A 17,579-nucleotide genomic window follows, 5' to 3' on the forward strand; every position below is an offset into this window, starting at 1 on the left:
GTCAGACTTGCAGCCAGGGACATGGGTAAGGGTCAAGCTTTTACAATAATGCATAACATTAGATCTGACATAAATTATATATATATTCTATTTTTATATAATAAGAAAAAATATAATAACAATGCAATAAAATAACTGTACCAACATTATTTTTAACTGATTTTGATTCTGCTCTGTATTGGCAGAAATTCCTGAAATTGCTATTCTCACCAAAATTGATGAAGCCTGTCCAGAGGTTGGCAGGGATATAAGGAACGTGTATAAGAGCAAACACCTGAAGAACAAGGTAAGTTTATATCTGTAATTTAGTTTGTAAAGAGCTGTAATTCATTTTGGGATATCATTTTGTTTTACACTGTAATATTGTAACCGCAACATCTCCTTGGATCAGCACTTTTATTTATTAAATGTCAAATTCTTAAATGTAGATTGAGGAGGTGAATGGCGTGCTGGGTTTCCCAACAAGCTGCATCTTTCCTGTGAAGAACTACCACTCAGAGCACGAGACAAGTGATAACACTGATACACTGATACTGAGCGCACTGACACGGATGATTCAATCTGGAGAAGACTTTGTCAACGACCTGTAAAACGACATACTGCTGAGGCAGGTCTTGTTGTTATGACAACATGTTAAAAGCATGTCTGGAATGATAATTACATAAATTGGGCAATATGGCTTTTAGGTTTTCATGTGCAGCCTGTAATGCATCATATCTATACTATACCACTACATTACTGAGTTAAATATGAAAATGATTTATTTTTCATGTATTGGAGTCTTTGAATTATGATGTTGTTATTTGTGCTTTTAATGGTTCATGTAGTATTTTATTTTTCCGTCTCCAGGTTATCAAGAATCTGATTATTTGCAGGTCAAGGACTAAATTCTGTTGGAAAGTAAAACCTTTTTAGATTAAGGATTACATATGCTGTACCCGTCACTGATTTAAAGGTATTTTCTATTCAGTGTTGCACTTTATTTATATCAAAATGTTACTACAGTACGGCTGTTCAGGTAAAACCACAATAAATAGCACAAATATTGAAATTTGTCTTTGGTCTCCTTTTTCTTAATGACTTTTCTCTAATGCAGGTGCCCCATTTAAGTCTGAGTCTGTAACTTCTTCAAAATAAAATGTCATGTAATATGTATTTATATATGTACAGTATGTATATATATATAAAAAGACTAGGTAATGTCAGCGTTAGTTCAGTGTGTGTGCAGTGTTTCTATAAGGTGTGTGTATCTTAAAAATATGAATGTCACATATCACAATGGTTCCAGAGATAATGTTAAGTAGATATTGCAATTTGGTTTGGTTCAGCTCAAGTAAGTTATTGAAGCGGTTCAGCATTGAGGTAATTTAAGTTTTACTGCAAGAAGTCAGTGTCAGTAACCTTACACATGGTACTTTATATATTTCTTTATCTGTGTTGATTTTTCGTCAGGGAATCCAGACAGGCTGGACCACTGGATGCTCAACTAAACAACATAAACTTTTAAACTTTTAATTGGTCTCCAATTTAGAACCGGATTACTTCTGCTGTGAAGAGTCTTAATGATGTTTTGACCATAATACATTCATATACATATATATCCCATTACACAAAACCTTACCAAATACTTGATCCCTGACACATCAGTTACGTTTTGTGTTCTTTCTTTCAATGCAAAAGGTCAAATTGAGATTTTGCCAATAAGCAACGTGACTTTTGATACTCTGTTGTTCTTTTAGTACACTCTTAATTTACAACAGAATACAAACACGAAGTTGAATATATGTATGGAACTTAGACACATTAAAGGTCACCTATTATGCTATATTTGAACAATATATTATAGGGCCATATCTATACAAAACATGTCTCTGAAGTGTTTTGCTCAAAATACCAAACAGATCACCCATTGTAGCATGCCTCATACCCCTCTATTTCAGCCCTGTTACAAAAGGGCTGATTATGGGTCTGGCCCTTTCAATGTAACCCAAACTGCTGCTGGCCACACCCCTTTGGAGCTGCTGCTGGCCACGCCCCTTTGAATCGTCCGCATGCAAGCGGTGAGCTCTGTGAAGAGAAGGGTGACTACCGGCAGAAACTCAGCTAAACGCTGCCGTGATTCAACACCATATTATGTTCCAAATCACATCAAGCATTATTTCTGAAACAGTATGGAGCTCAAATGCTTTCTCTCTTGGGTTTACCACAAGGACAGTACCCTTTATATCCGGCTTCTTTACACATATTCTCATATATACATATAGTGTTAGATATGCTTGCTAATGTAAACACAGACCATATTGCTTCCAAAACACACTGTGCATTGTTGCTGACACAGCACATAGCTTGACATGTTCTTTATTCAGTGTTTACCGCTAGAACAATGCAATTATATGTATTATATATATATAATAACTTCAACTCTAAGTCCCTCCCGTAGACATCCTGCTGAATGACGTCAGGTCCACAGCAAATCTGGATCAGCTCCGTTGTACCCCCGTTTTTAGAGATGTGGGTACGGAGGAAAAGAGAAAGGGTTGTATTGTCTGACACTTTGTGAGTCTCCTTACACATCGGTCTCCTTACACATTAGGTCTCCCTTGAAAAAGAGATCAATGATCTCAATGGGATACACCTGGATAAATAAAGGTTTGAAATGAAATGAAATCGGGGACACATATTTATGTATAAAAGACATCAAAAAGTGCATTTTGCATAATAGGAGTCCTTTAACACACATCTTTTATGAATTTCAGCCATTTGCTCTGCAATAATGTCAACATTTTTCTTGAAGATACATTGGGGACAAAAGGTGAACTGCCACTTTAAGGAAAGTCTCACAGTAAGTTCAAAAGCACAGTTTAAAGAGAGAGAAAGAGAAACTGTTGTGGGGTGTGTGATACTTTTGACTTTGAACTTGAGAGGCTGCCACTGACAAACCCCATCAGTCCTTAGTGGGAGGTTATTCTTTAAAATCACATGATCTAAAGGAAACTGTAGATAAGACATAACAAGCAGCAACAACTGCTACTGCACACACTTAGGTAAACAACAAATGTATTTGCAACTCAATAGAATATGAACGTCAACTCATGATTATACACAGACTTATTTGTGGTTATCATCCAGCACAGCTGAGGTAAGTTTTAATGAAAATCACCATCACTACAGCTTTCTACAGGGTGTATAAGATGGTTATACTATAATGCATTTCATTCTTTATAGGCGTGGAGGCCTGCTGTTGGATCTGCAACTAGACACCTACACTGAACATTAAACTATCCTGTTGTTGTTGTTGTTGGAGGGAACACTATTGTAACAATTGATGTTCTACATAATTCATGTAATTCTGATTAAAATATTGTCAAGAGTAAATGCTCATTCAGTTGTGACTAAGTGTAAAGTAGTCATTACTGTAGGTGTCTCTTTCAGAAATAATTGCAATAGGGCTGTGATCTAAATTCCAGTTTGTAAAAGGCGACAGTTTAAAAAAAAAAAGTAGAGTAAGTGTTCTTGATCAGTCCAAACAGTCCAGTGGAGTTAAAAGTGAAGTTGTGAGGAGAGATGTTGTCAGCAGTTACTCACTGAAAAGCTTATGCAAATGCATTTAAGTAGGTGAACTGTGGTTAATTTTTTTTTGAAATAATGGTGACAACTGCAAATACAATACTGCTTAATCCGAATGTAAAATCTATGTTTTGAAAAAGTTAACTGTTTAGTTGACTGACATGACAGATGCTAAGGTTTGTTATATTATCTGAATTTTTGTGACACTATTCAGCACAAGAAAAGCAATGTCTCACACACACAGCAGGCTGTAAGCAAAATCCCCTGACATTTCTGGAAGCTTAACGTTTTGCTTTCACTTTGCATTGGTAAGTCCCTAGATGTTCAGTCTTTCCCTCCACAGGAAGATAATGGCCCTTTGAGGAAATTCGTTTTTTTCTCAGCCTGTGGTGAGACACACTAGATGGATGGCCTACCTGCCTGTCATATCAGCCTTCCATCTGTGCACAAATTTATCTCGTGCCCTCCTTGGTCATGTGCGCGTTCGTGTGTGTTGGAGGAGGGGCTCTGTAAGGAAGTGGCAGATTTTTTCCGGTTTTCAAATTCTAGCGCACTCGAGCTGGTTTCTCCAAAATTACCTACCCCACCTTTAAGGACTATACCTTTTACGATTGGAAGGGGGGGAAATAATCTTCACAATGTAACAAGAGATGCACAAAGCCCTATATTAACTGTGAACCATTTCTCTAAATAAAAACATCCCACCCATTTAGATTGGGAGATCCAAAATGAACTCCACGCTCCCCTCTGCTGTCATGAGGTGACATTGCACAACTGCCAAACAAACACACCTCATCACAGATACTAGGATCATTTCACAGAAACTGGTTTTCCAGACGTTAGTAGGGGTAAAACCATGCCGATCCAGGTGGATCCGAGCATGGCGGTAAACTTGCATAGACTCTCTAACTTATTTTAGCTTAACAAGTAGGTCTAATTAAAAGCCAGAAATTAACTCAGGCCTGCCGACTCCACAATTGTCAGATGAAGAAAAAGAAAAAAAGGGCACAAAACAACAGCAAGCAAACCTATAAAACAGACTAGGACTGTCCAGCTGAAAGGCATTTGAACAAGAGGCACATAAGTGAAGGTAATGACTTTCTATTACGTTTTACCAACCAAGTAAATTCTAAATATGCTATCATCATTTTGAGTATCATTTTAGTGTAGTACAGTTATTATGTATGTATAGTTACTGTGATTATTATACTAATCTCTAAATCTTTAATTTACTACAAGAAATACAAATAAATTAAACATTTATTCTTCGAGCTCCAGGTTTCATGTTACTTTATTTATTTATTTGGTTTGATTAAATTATTATTATTATTATACTTTATTTTATTTTACATAACTCAACTATCATTTTATATAGGACTACTGTCTTGTTGTTTAACCTTTGTCTATTGTTAACATTCTGTATGTTTTCTATTAATTGTTGTGTTTTTCATACCATCTGTTCGGTTAGCTTTTGATATTTTTTATGTATTTGTCAATATCCCTTCAAGAAAAAAATAACAATGAAGATTTACTGTCTTTACTATAGAAGTCCCTAACTTCAGTTTTTTAATTGGATTTCAGGCAATACAATTATTTCTCTTGAACCTTGTAACCCTTTCACGCATAGAGGTCACTACAGTGGACAGCTATTCAAAAGGTGTTTTCTTGTATATGCATGTTTTTTTTGTGCATAGTTGCACCATCAGCCACTACATAGGACGCTATTGCATCATACCATACACTGCCACTCAGTGGAAAGTCAGTGCAAGTGCATGATACATGTCTCTAAACCAACCAAGATGGACAACAGAAAGCCAGATGGACCAAGTCACCCATCTATATCTTGCCAATCCTTTCATGGAAAGCGCTCCCTGCAGATATAAAACATTTGGTGACATCAAGTAACAACTAAGGAATCATATAATTCATAAATTGTCAAAGTATTGATTTTATGTTTGCAGGAAATCATGATTATTCGCCTGTCCACTACAGTGGACGTCATGCATCACTGGCTATATTTCAACTAAACTTCATACTGTTACTGCTACTGTTCTTCTTGAAAATACTTCATTTGCAATATCTTTTTGGGCCTTAAATATATATACTTAAGTTATTATAATGTAATTTTAAGTTTGCAAATCTTTATTTATACAAATGTATAAGTTTTCAGTTTAGACTTTAACGCATACCTGAGTGGACATATAAAACATTTTTTTCCTAAATTTGAAAAAACTAGATATAACAAAACTAAAGTTAAAATCTTGATTTTCATGCCCCAAGAGCAATAAAAACACTTGGTAAAAAAAATCCTGAGTGAGGCTTTCATAATTCATGCATGAAAGGGTTGCATTCACATTTACATGTGCATTTCTTACATTACAGATATGGGAGGAGGTAAGTCTTGACTCTTGACCTATCACAATTTGAGCTTGTGAGATTGTTACGTGCCAGGCAGGCTGTACTTGTGTGGTTCTCCTTCCCTCCTGCTTTTCTCTCTTCTCCCTGTCTTCTGCACAGCTAATCAGCAGCTGATCAGGACCTGCCTGTGCACCAGAGTCTGATGGCTGATTGGATCCTCTCACCCTCAGCTGGCCTATCAGCAGCCAAGGCCGACCATAAAGGAGGCACCCAGGAAGTCTTCTCTCTCTCTCACTCTGGGTAGATTTCTGATGGAGGAGCCTGCAATTGACTGCCTTGTAAACGACAATATTTCTCTTTGTTTTGTATGACCTTTGTTGAAAGTGTGTGTGTTGAGAGGTGGAGGAGTTAGGTAAGTCTGGGGTACCCTGTACACTTCTCATCACGTAGATAACTAATGTTAAGACACACTAGGTTAGCGGATTGTTGCCACCAGCTGTATTCTGTTTTTGTCCAATTCTGAGTAGTTTAGTTAGTGAGGGTTTTTGTTTGAGTTTTTGTTTCAAAGGATAGACGGAGAGATAGGGTCAGTGTATGTTTTGGTCATTGGATTTTCTTTTCACAAATGGAAATTCAAAAACAAAAAACGACTGGATATTTGATTTTCGTTTTCAAATTGAAAAAACCAAAATTGAAATACAAGGCGTTTTTCTTTATCACGGTCAAAAAGGGATTTACTAAACTTAAAAAACGGGATGATTTTCATTTTCTACTTCTCAAAACAAAAAATAAAATCACTAGAAAACAGAAACAAAAAAAACCCCCGTTTTTTCATATTCTGCTACCGGAAGTTACCTTACAAAATAAGAGCGCAGACGAAACTCACGGAAGTGATTTCAAAACAAAAGCACTCGTAGGCTATGCTAAAATCACACTTTGAATCACTACAGTATCCTGTTGAAGGAACTGTGATTATTATAAACGAGGGGAATTTAGCGATCACAATGAAAACGGCCAAGACACACTTTGAGCGTTGACTGGGACTGATGGAAGGATGAGGCTGATGAGACTGAAGAATCTGCGAGGAACGAATTGGCGGCTGAAAAATAGTTATATATTAAAAGACAGCAGCATCATAAGAGGGCAACCAGAGTGACAGAGTGTGTTACTTTGCTGAAGGATATTACTACTAACAATACATTGAAGTAATTTTACTGTGTCAAGCCACTTCTGCTCTAGAGTATGTTTGTGTGGGACAATGTGGCCCGTGGGACATGTAAATGCAATGTCGACGCGTGAACTGTCAACGGGGGGTGGAGAGACACTATGGACGCTCGTGAACTGTCAGCGGGCCTGTGGCCTAGGCTCCACGGGAACGAAAACGGGTTGAATCCGCATATTTCTCTTGCGTATAGCCCTTTAAGCTAGACGCCGCCGTAACGGAACGGTAGAAACGGACCCTGCAAACGACAATGGGTCCAAAGGTGGATAGATCTGGGAACGGAGCGTTCTGGGGGGTCCAACGGGGCCGTGTGGTAGCCTATACGGTCATCCGTTTCTGATAATGACGACGCAATAGCCCCGCCTCTCCCCGCCTCTGCTGCTCACCCCCGCAAAAGTACACTGCACACTGAATTCAGATTATTTATCTTTATCTCGATATGGACATAAACGCGAGTGAAGTCTAATCTGACAGGACGGAGACACGCAGCTCCTCCCGCTGTGATGCAGCGGGAGCAAAACACACACTTCAAGTCAGATCATCACCCTTAGCTATTTTAATTACCTCTCAAACTACCTAAACTAGTTATAAATATGTTTTTTTTTACTGTCGGGTCACTCATTACAGGATCAGCTGCTGCATGAGACAGACACTGACGCTGTCAGAAGAGAGGAAAAAGAGACAGGCTCCGTGTATTTTATGATTATATATCGTCGTTATTCATTTGTTTTAAAGCTCAATAAATAACAATGAAGACCTTTGACCGGCACTTTTATAATTTTGTCCGGAAGATTTCAACTTTAACACACGTTGACCGGCGAAAAACTCTGCCCGGTTCCGTCGGCCCCCACCAAGGAGAATAAACAGAAGTGCAGCCATGACAACCATTCTTCTTCGCTGCTTTTGTGGAGGAAGTTGCTGCTTTTGTGGAGGAAGTTACAGCGCCACGTACAGGTTCGGCATATGTACTGCAGCTTTTCCAGCGGTTGGATGTAAACGGAGCTGTCTCGTGTAGCGGACACAATCCGGTGTATATTGCGTGTGGGCGGAAGCTTTTTGGCGTTTGCGTTTGCGTTACTCCTATGCGTTTTGCCGTATGCGTTCCCATGGAGCCGGGGCCTGTGAACCTCTGTCGCCTGTCAGCGCAACTTACATGATGCCGTTTAAAACCATAGACTGTATATATAAAGTTTAAAACATATAATAATAATAAAGGGCGGTGCCGGCCGTCAGCGAACCGAGCCGGCCTTTCTCCGCATCTGATTCATGTCATAAATCAGATTTTAGAAAAGCGTTTTAGCCAATCAAAATGAAATATGCGGGACATCGTCTCAATTTGCGGGACTCACCAAAAGTCGTGAAAATGCTGTGCAATACTGCACAAAGCGGGACATCTGGTCACCCAGACGGCTGAGTTGACCGCAGTGCAGAATCGCTGTATAGTTGAAATCTCCTAACAATGTTGTCTATTTTAGAAATAGGCCTATTATATTTACAGCCCTTTATAACATTCATTTTCTGGGCTCAAAGTGTGTCTTGGCCGTTTTCATTGTGATCGCTAAATTCTCCTTGTTTATAATAATCACAGTTCCTTCAACAGGATACTGTAGTGATTCAAAGTGGCATTTTAGCATAGCCTACGAGTGCTTTTGTTTTGAAATCACTTCCGTGAGTTTCGTCTGCGCTCTTATTTTGTAAGGTAACTTCCGGTAGCAGAATATGAAAAAACGGGGGTTTCTTTTGTTTCTGTTTTCTAGTGATTTTATTTTTTGTTTTGAGAAGTAGAAAATGAAAATCATCCCGTTTTTTAAGTTTAGTAAATCCCTTTTTGACCGTGATAAAGAAAAACGCCTTGTATTTCAATTTTGGTTTTTCAATTTGAAAACTAAAATCAAATATCCAGTCGTTTTTTGTTTTTGAATTTCCATTTGTGAAAAGAAAATCCAATGACCAAAACATACACTGACCAGATAGGCCTGGTTTTGTTATGCTTGTTTCTTTTGTTTGGCACAATCCTTCGACTCCTCCTCCTCACACACAGAGTATTTCTGTAAGGTTTTCTGTTTAGTTTCTAGGTTTACAAGAATAAACCTTTTGTCAAACCTTTACGCTGACTCTCATTTTATTGGTTGTGTGTTATTGTCTCCAGGTCCCATATGCCCCTTTCACACCAACGCAACTCCGGTTCAAGCTCCGTGCTAGAGCTTTTCAGGTTCAGAACCGGTACTTCGGTTTAGCTCCGGCTCTTTTCACACCGCTCAGAGCCCGACTGGTGCTGCCGCTGCTGCGTCATGACGTCACAGTTTACGTCGCTGATTTTCTCCCCAACGGAGCTCACCTCACAACAACAACGGGCCGGGGACTGCGTCGGGTCGATGATCGTGTTGCTTTTAATCATACGAAGCCAGATTAAATTAAATAACGACTTCCCCAACCTTATACTTTTCTCCAGAGTGCCGTGGTTCATTGTTTATTAATGTGTTTCAGCGGCATTTACCGACCGCTGCAGTGCTGGCTGCTCTTCCACGGGAGTTTATTCTCCCGTTAGCTCCGGGTTAGCTCACACGGCTCTAAAGTATTCACTGTCTGACTGTCACACAAGCAGCTGATACATATCCCCAGTTCCCCTTAAGTGAATGTGTGTCAGTCTGAATTGACGCTGTTTGGCATCACAACGCTGTTATGAAAGTTTCTCTGGTATAACATGGGTGATGTTAGCATAGCAACCGAAGCTAAACTGACTACTTGCTAAGCCGTTTTCTACAGGCACTTTTTACCGGCGTATTTTTCATTATGATTCTACTTGTGATAGTCGGACATGACAACCTGTGCAGCCCATGTATTGATTCCATCCGATAGCTGCTATAATAACAAACAAAACGTCTGCCTGCTCTCCACAATGATCAATAACAGCGAACGGATGGTCAAAGTAAGGTACAAATAAACAGAATCACACGAAGCCTGGTTAGTGTTGCCTGACTTTATAAAGCGTGTTTTTTTTTTTTACAAGTGTGTGGTTGAGTTCTAGTCACTTTGCTCAGCACTACTGCTTGTTACAACTTGTATTTGCCGTACTCGCCTTAACTGTTAGCTCAGGTTAATCTCGCCCCCCTCCGACGTAAGCGTGACGTATGCGGTTCTTGCTTCTAGACGGACAACTTTTTGGTGCTCGAAACGAACCGGATTCCGGAGTTTAGAGGCTGCTCCGCTGCGGTGTGAACAGGAAAACCCGGTGCTTTTCAAGCTCCAGCTCCGAACCGGCCCTGAAACACCGTTGGTGTGAATGGGGTATAAGAGTTCTTAAAGAGCATTTGATCATGCCAACGAAAAAAGTTTGCAGTATCCCGGAGTATGTCGCCAAACTAAGGGATCGTCTACATCGTGCGTGCTCCTTGGCTAAGGAAGCTCTGACCTCTACTCAAGGGAAGATGAAGAAACGCTACGACCAGAAGGCGGTAGCGCGCTTGTTTCAGCCAGGTGACAAGGTGTTGGTTCTACTGCCTGTACCTGGTTCTGCTCTGTCTACTAAATGTTCTGGTCCTTATGTTGTAGATAAGAAGCTCGTGAAACAAATTACGTCATTCAAACACCTGACCGCAGACGTCCTACCAGAGTGTGTCATATCAACATGCTGAAGAAGTACTGCACCAGGGATGACCAAAATGAATCTTCCAAAGCTCACCAGGTGGAGACAACCGTCTCTCCTATGGCTTCAGTTTCAAGGGTGAGCTCAAATGAGGATGAGGATGAGTTGGTGATGCGTAGTGCAACACCACAGGGGGCAATACTGAGGTATTGGCTGATTTGCCCAATTACTTGTCTCATCTTCCTGATAACCAAGAAAGTGATATACAGAAACTGATATTCGACTTTGCATGTCTTTTTAATGACATGGTGCGATGGCTGGGATATAAATAATGCCAGCATTCTCAGAAAAAAATGCATTTATTTAATGAAATGTAATGTACAGCCTTGTTTCACTGGATTTCAACAAATGAAACTTTCTGTTTAGCACAATCTCTTTTGAGTGAGCCATGGAGGGATGTGGCACAGTGAGTATGAGTGGTGATATGTTGTGTATTCAGTAATACAAATCACACACTATTTTATTACAATGTTGTTTCTTTGTTTGAAAAGCACCAACAAGGAACATCTTGATTTCATGAAGTGTTACCATCCTCGTAACAAAGAAGTGAAAAATCTCAGAATTCTGCTTCATGGACCAGTCGGTGCTGGCAAGTCGAGCTTCATCAACTCTGTCGAAAGCACTTTACGTGGCAGAGTTACCGGTCGAGTTATGACGGATTCAATCTCTGGAGAGAGCTTTAAAGGTAAGGTAATTTTTCCAGGGATGTATTTGTGTGTTTTTTTTATCATCTCTGTCAAATATGATTCCTGCATTCTATAATAATAATAATAATAATCTTTATTTGTATGCACCTTTCATACAAGTGCAGTCCAAAGTGCTTCACATAGACATTTCACGGTTAAAATGCATCGCAATGCATTGAGAAAGTGCAGCAGAGAGCAGGAGTTTGCTTCCTAAAAGGCTAAATTGTACAAATGTGTTTTGAGTTTTTTTTTTTAAAGACTTCCATCGAGCTGGCTTCCCTGATGTCTACAGGTATTTTGTTCCATAGCTTTGGGGCAAAGTTAATGAAAGCTGCATTACCAAACTTATTTTTAACGCTGTTTTTTGGAACTTGTAAAAAACCAGCAGCAGAGGATCGCAGTGTTCTTGATGACTTGTAGCTTACAAGGGAGTTCATAATATAACTTGGACCTTGCCCGTTAAGGGCCTTATATGTCCGGAGGAGGACCTTAAAATCCACCCTAAAAGAAACAGGAAGCCAGTGCGGAGCGGCTAGAACTAGAGTAATGTGTTCTCATAGTCTCCTATTAAGCTCTCATAATCCCATACCTGATCTATTGCAAATCATTAACATTACCCAATCAATATTTATTCCTTGTTCTATGTTCATTTTAATCTGACTTTGTTCTGATTTGTGTTTACTTAGCTTTATGTACATTGCAACCAAGAATAAGATAAGAAGCAAGTACATCTTGCATTGTTATTTTTTGGTAACTGTTCAGGAATAAGGTAGAAACTCAGAATTGAATCCAATATACTATGTTTATACTGTTTATATTGCACAGTTAGCTGGGAATTATAAAAATAATGCAAATAACCACACATTTTGCTTTACAGTACAAAACGTTTAAGATCCGAAAAGACCCTGAGGGATTTTACTCTTTCATTTTCGGTGACATCATGGGCTTGGAAAAGACAGAAAAAGGAGTGAATATTGACGACATCAAACTGGCCCTGACGGGACATGTGACAGAAGGTTACTGTACAAGGTAAAACCCTTTGAACTCTGACATTATTTCACTTTTCTCCTTTATTATTATTTTATTCTGTTTGCATTCCACACTTAAAATTAAATAAGTTAAATAAATGTAATTGCATCATTGCTATAATTTAACCGTTAGTATGACTATTTCTTTGGTTTATTCCTGGAAAACCCTTGAACGAGGGTGATAAAGACTACATCTCAAGTCCCACTCTGGATGAAAAGGTCCACGCTCTGGTTTGTGTCATCCCTGCCGGCTCAATATCTTTAGTAACTGATGAAGTTGTGAAGAAGATCAGAGATGTCAGACTAGTAGCCAGTGATATGGGTAAGAACAGACATCACAGTGGTTTTGACTCTGGAAGTGTTTGGACTGTGTAGATCATTTAAGAGCACAGTGTAGACCTGCTCTATATGAAAAGTGCCCTTAGATAACTTTGTGCTACATACATTTTTTTTTTATTCAATTCAATGAAATGTATTTATATGTACTTCATTACGTTATGACTGTGTGGATTTCTGTTGTCATACTGTTAATGATTCAAAATACCAGTAAAACAATTGCTTAAAATACTAATAATGTTTCTGTCTTGACAGGGATTCCACAATTTGCTATTCTCACCAAAGTTGATGAAGCCTGTCCTAAGGTGAAAAAAGACATGAGCAATGTCTATAAGAGCGTGTACCTGAAGGAACAGGTGCGTTTCCATCGAGGATTTTCTAGTTGTTGTTGGACTTGTAATGTTATAGTAGCATTTTCAGAATTTCAGCACAACAATCTCCTTCGGTCACCTCCTTTACTCATCATCTGAAATTCTGTTTCACAGGTCGATAGGTTCAGCCATTTGCATGGCATTCTACTAAACTGCATTTTTCTGGTGAAGAACTACCAATCAGAGTTCACCACAAATGATGACATCAATGCGCAGATACTGAGCGCACTGAGACAGATGGTTGACTACGGAGAAGACTTCCTTAACAACCTGTAGTCCCACATACTGCATGAAGCATGATCTAACACACTAACACATGTACTGTAACAGTGGAGGGCAGGCAACATTAAAACATGTTATAGATATATCATAGCATTTATATTATAGGAATATAGGCAAAGTGAGACTGTTTGTAGTGTGTATGACTCAATGGAAAATGTTGTGAAATAAATTATCTTAACTTTACATTTGAATTATACTAACTCATGATTTCTAAGGTTTGCTATTTCAATTAAACAAACTAATTCCTGTTAACTTAGATAATGCTGCTACAACACAAAGTAGTTTGTCTGTAAATGCAGTGTGTAAACTCTAACAATCCCCCTAAAAATAATGCATTGAAAACACTCATGACTCAGCTGCATTACAACATTTGTTTTCAAATACCAAAAAGTAATTAAATAAACATTGAATTTAGAACACAGTTTAAGTGAAAAAGTTGTGTTTCCCAGTCCAAGCATTACTGTTTGAATGAATTTGAGTGTATTTGCAATGCATTTTGTGTAATCCAATTGCATGTATATGTAACAGACAAACTGCCTGAGGCAAGTCTTTGTTTCTGTCCATGAGAACACCTCCCTTAAGTACAATGGCAGTGGAGATGGACTCGAGCTGCATTGTGCTAGGACCCTTCGGAGGACTGTCTTCGCTGAGTCAGCACTCAGCATACCAACAGTGAAGCAACAAAGACTTCAAATTTGTTGAAGTGGGAGCATTAAAAGTTGAGTTGGTGTACTCACTAAAAAGCAGATGAAACTGCATTTGAACCATGACAGGTAAAAGTAGCAGCATGGTCTTCTCAGAGGTGATGCAGTGTTGGATGGTGGACAGAGGACAACATGCCTTCACTTGACCCTCTGTCTACCTGCAGGAAACTCACTGGTGACATGTTTTCCAGGCTTAGTCATTGGGTGTGATGGAAAGAAAATGCAATAGCAGAGTACAGATAGGCATTGTGCCTCATAGTACAGCACTTTCCTCTCTGAGAAACCAAAATAGACAACTGCTCAAAAAAAGTCACCTCAGCATCTCTCTAATTTTCTATTATTTACATATTCATTAATAATTTGCTTGTGCAGCAAACTTGAGTCAGTTATACTGTGAGAGGTTGCAAGACATCTACATTTACAAATAAATAATGTGAAATATTCTGACTCAAATATCGTGTTGATAAGGTTTCTACAACAATATCGCGTTGAAGTCATGAATTTTTTTTACAAACCTTCCCCACCTTCTCCAAAAGGTAATATACTCAAAATATTTCAGAACATTGCTTAAAATCATAAATAAAAAGAACCGTTTCTTTGTTTAGTGTTTCCTAAAAATGGAACTCGTGTTTAACCGCAACATCTGTACTTTACTTTTCAGTTTTACCTAAAGAATGGAGGAGCGTGCCTTGGGGGTGAGAGATTATTTAATGTGTGGTGTCTCTTTTCGTTTAGTGGCTTTTATTCAACGATGCAATGCAAAACTATGAACCTGCAATCTCCTTTGTTGATACTGACCTTTGATATGCCATATTGTATTTGTTGGCAGTTTTTTCAGTTACATGGTGGTTTAAAATCTCGGGTATCTGTTACACCATATGTGTAAAAAGCACAACAATGAACCTGCAGACTCCTTTGTTGAGACTCACATTTGTTATGCAATCTTTTCTATTCATTGTCACTTCTTAGAAACATGATGGTTTCTTCTCTTGGGTCTCAGGGACACCATTATGCAAAACTGCTAATAATTTGATCTAAACTTAATCTAATGTTGTTTTTATTGATCAGAGACAAAGAACGAGACCTAAAGTTTGTGAAGGAATATCAGCCTCCTGATAAGGAGGTCCAGCTCAGATTTATGCTTTATGGACCTGCTGGTGCTGGAAAGTCCAGCTTCATCAACTCTGTGGAAAGTGCTTTACGAGGCGAAATATCTGATCGAGCTGGCGTAGATGCAATCTCTCACGGGAGCTTCACCACAAAAGTATTTATCATGAATGTCATACATTGTAACAGTTTTTCTTTAAATGCTGTTGTGTTTTCTTAAGTTTTTTTATGTTGTTGAGTTTTACAAATGTTGTAGTGTATTGTTTCTCATTACAAGGCATGTTCATGTTTAACAGTACAAAGCATACCAAATCCAAAAAGGAGCACCAGGGACATATTACCCTTTTGTCTTCAATGACATCATGGGCCTTGAGAAGGATGCAGGAAGAGGAATTTGTGTGAAAGACGTCAAACTGGCCATGAAGGGACACGTGAAGGATGGTTACAATGTACAACTGAATTCTTTAAACGTTTTCATATGTTGCAAATGTATTAGAAATGCAATCCAATGTTCTGTTTCTACTAGCACAATTGTATTCAAATGAAATATAGAAAACTAACAAGGCTATATAAGAAACCACTGAACTGTACTACTTTGCATGCAAAATTTACTTTTACATTGTTTTCCAGTTCAATCCTCTCTCTACATTGTCTGAGGATAAACAAGACTACAACAGTGACCCCTCTCTAAATGACAGAGTTCATGTTCTGGTTTGCATCCTCTCCGCCAACACAATTCCTGACTGATGATTTAGTGAAAAAACTGAGGGAAGTCAGACTTGCAGCCAGAGACATGGGTAAGGGTTTGGCTTTTACAATAATACATTTAATCAAAATAAAATAACCATACCAACATTATTTTTGTTTGAATCTTGATTCTGCTCTGTATTGGGGTTCCCGAAATTGCTATTCTCACCAAAATTGATGAAACCTGTCAAGAGGTCGGCAATGATATAAGGAACGTGTATAAGAGCAAGTACCTGAAGAAAAAGGTACGTTTATATCTGACATTCAGTTTGTAGAGAGCTGTAATTAAGGTTGGATTTTGTTTTATACTGTTATATTTTAACAGCTAAATCTCCTTTGATCAGCACTTTCATTTATTAAATGTCAAATTGTAATATGTAGATTGAGGAGTTGAGTGGCATGCTGGGTTTTCTACAAAACCGCATCTTTCCTGTGAAGAACTACCACTCAGAGATCGACACAAAAGATGACACTGATACACTGATACTGAGCGCACTGAGACGGATGATTAAATCTGGAGAAGACTTTGTCAACCATATGTAAAACTGCATACTGCTGAGGCAGGTCTTTTTTTATAACAACATGTAGCAAGTCTGTCTGGAATGATAATTACATAACATGGGCAAGATAGTTTTAAGGTTTTCATTTGCAGCCTGTAATGCATCATATCTATACTATACTACCTTGCTGAGTAAATATAAGGCTTTCTTTCTCATGTATTTGAGTCTTTGCATTATGATGTTTTTAGTTATGTTTTTAGGCCAATCTTGTTTTTATATCACCATGTGAAATGTCAGTGGGGGAACAGGAAAGATAATTACATAAAGTGGGCAATATGGTTGTTAGTGTTTCAGTTGTAGTCTGGTATGCATTGTATGTACTAGGGATAATGAGAAGAATTTGTCATCGGCCTCCGTTTATTTATTTATTTGTATTTGTACACACACTTTAGCTACTAAACAGTAATGTATCCTCTGTTCTTCAGAGAGTGAGGACATTTGAAGGTATGTATCAATGAAAATAAAAAGTAGGCCTATGCAAAGAAAAAAGATCACGTTTGTGTCAAATAGTAATCACGTTAGCATGACGTGACGTCGTCACGTGATCTGTTCAACGACTCAGCTGTTGTGATGGTGGCTTCATGTACCGTCGGAAATCTTGATATCTGGATGAAAAATATACGAGTTTCCAACAAGGAACAGCTCTTGATTCTTTACAAGATCCCAGCTGATCATGCATATGTTATCCTGTGTTCAATTATAAATGCAATCTGAAATATAACATATCAGGCTACTTATACTTATTAAAAAACACGTCTGACAAGTCTCCTGTTTGTTTTGTTAGTGTTGCACCAAAAACCGTCATGATTACAACATTACTATTACATATTAGTATAAGATGTGTATATGTTACTACCAGAATACAATACAAAAATGATATTTATATCACTTTAGAGATTTATAATTTGCCTTGTGATATCGGTTTTCCAGTAAAACTGCGAAATAAAAGCTTTTGAGGAGCATTT

At 38.4% G+C, this 17,579-nt stretch overlaps 2 pseudogenes; both read left to right on the forward strand.

The window, feature by feature from the left end:
• The first annotated feature begins 5,833 nt into the window (after positions 1-5,833).
• Positions 5,834-13,915, forward strand: LOC117493023 (annotated as a pseudogene).
• Positions 13,916-14,082: 167 nt separating this feature from the next.
• LOC117493471 lies at positions 14,083-16,597 on the forward strand (annotated as a pseudogene).
• The last annotated feature ends 982 nt before the right edge of the window (positions 16,598-17,579 follow it).

Source organism: Trematomus bernacchii, unplaced genomic scaffold (genome assembly GCF_902827165.1).
Source record: "Trematomus bernacchii unplaced genomic scaffold, fTreBer1.1, whole genome shotgun sequence".
Lineage (NCBI taxonomy): Eukaryota > Metazoa > Chordata > Actinopteri > Perciformes > Nototheniidae > Trematomus > Trematomus bernacchii.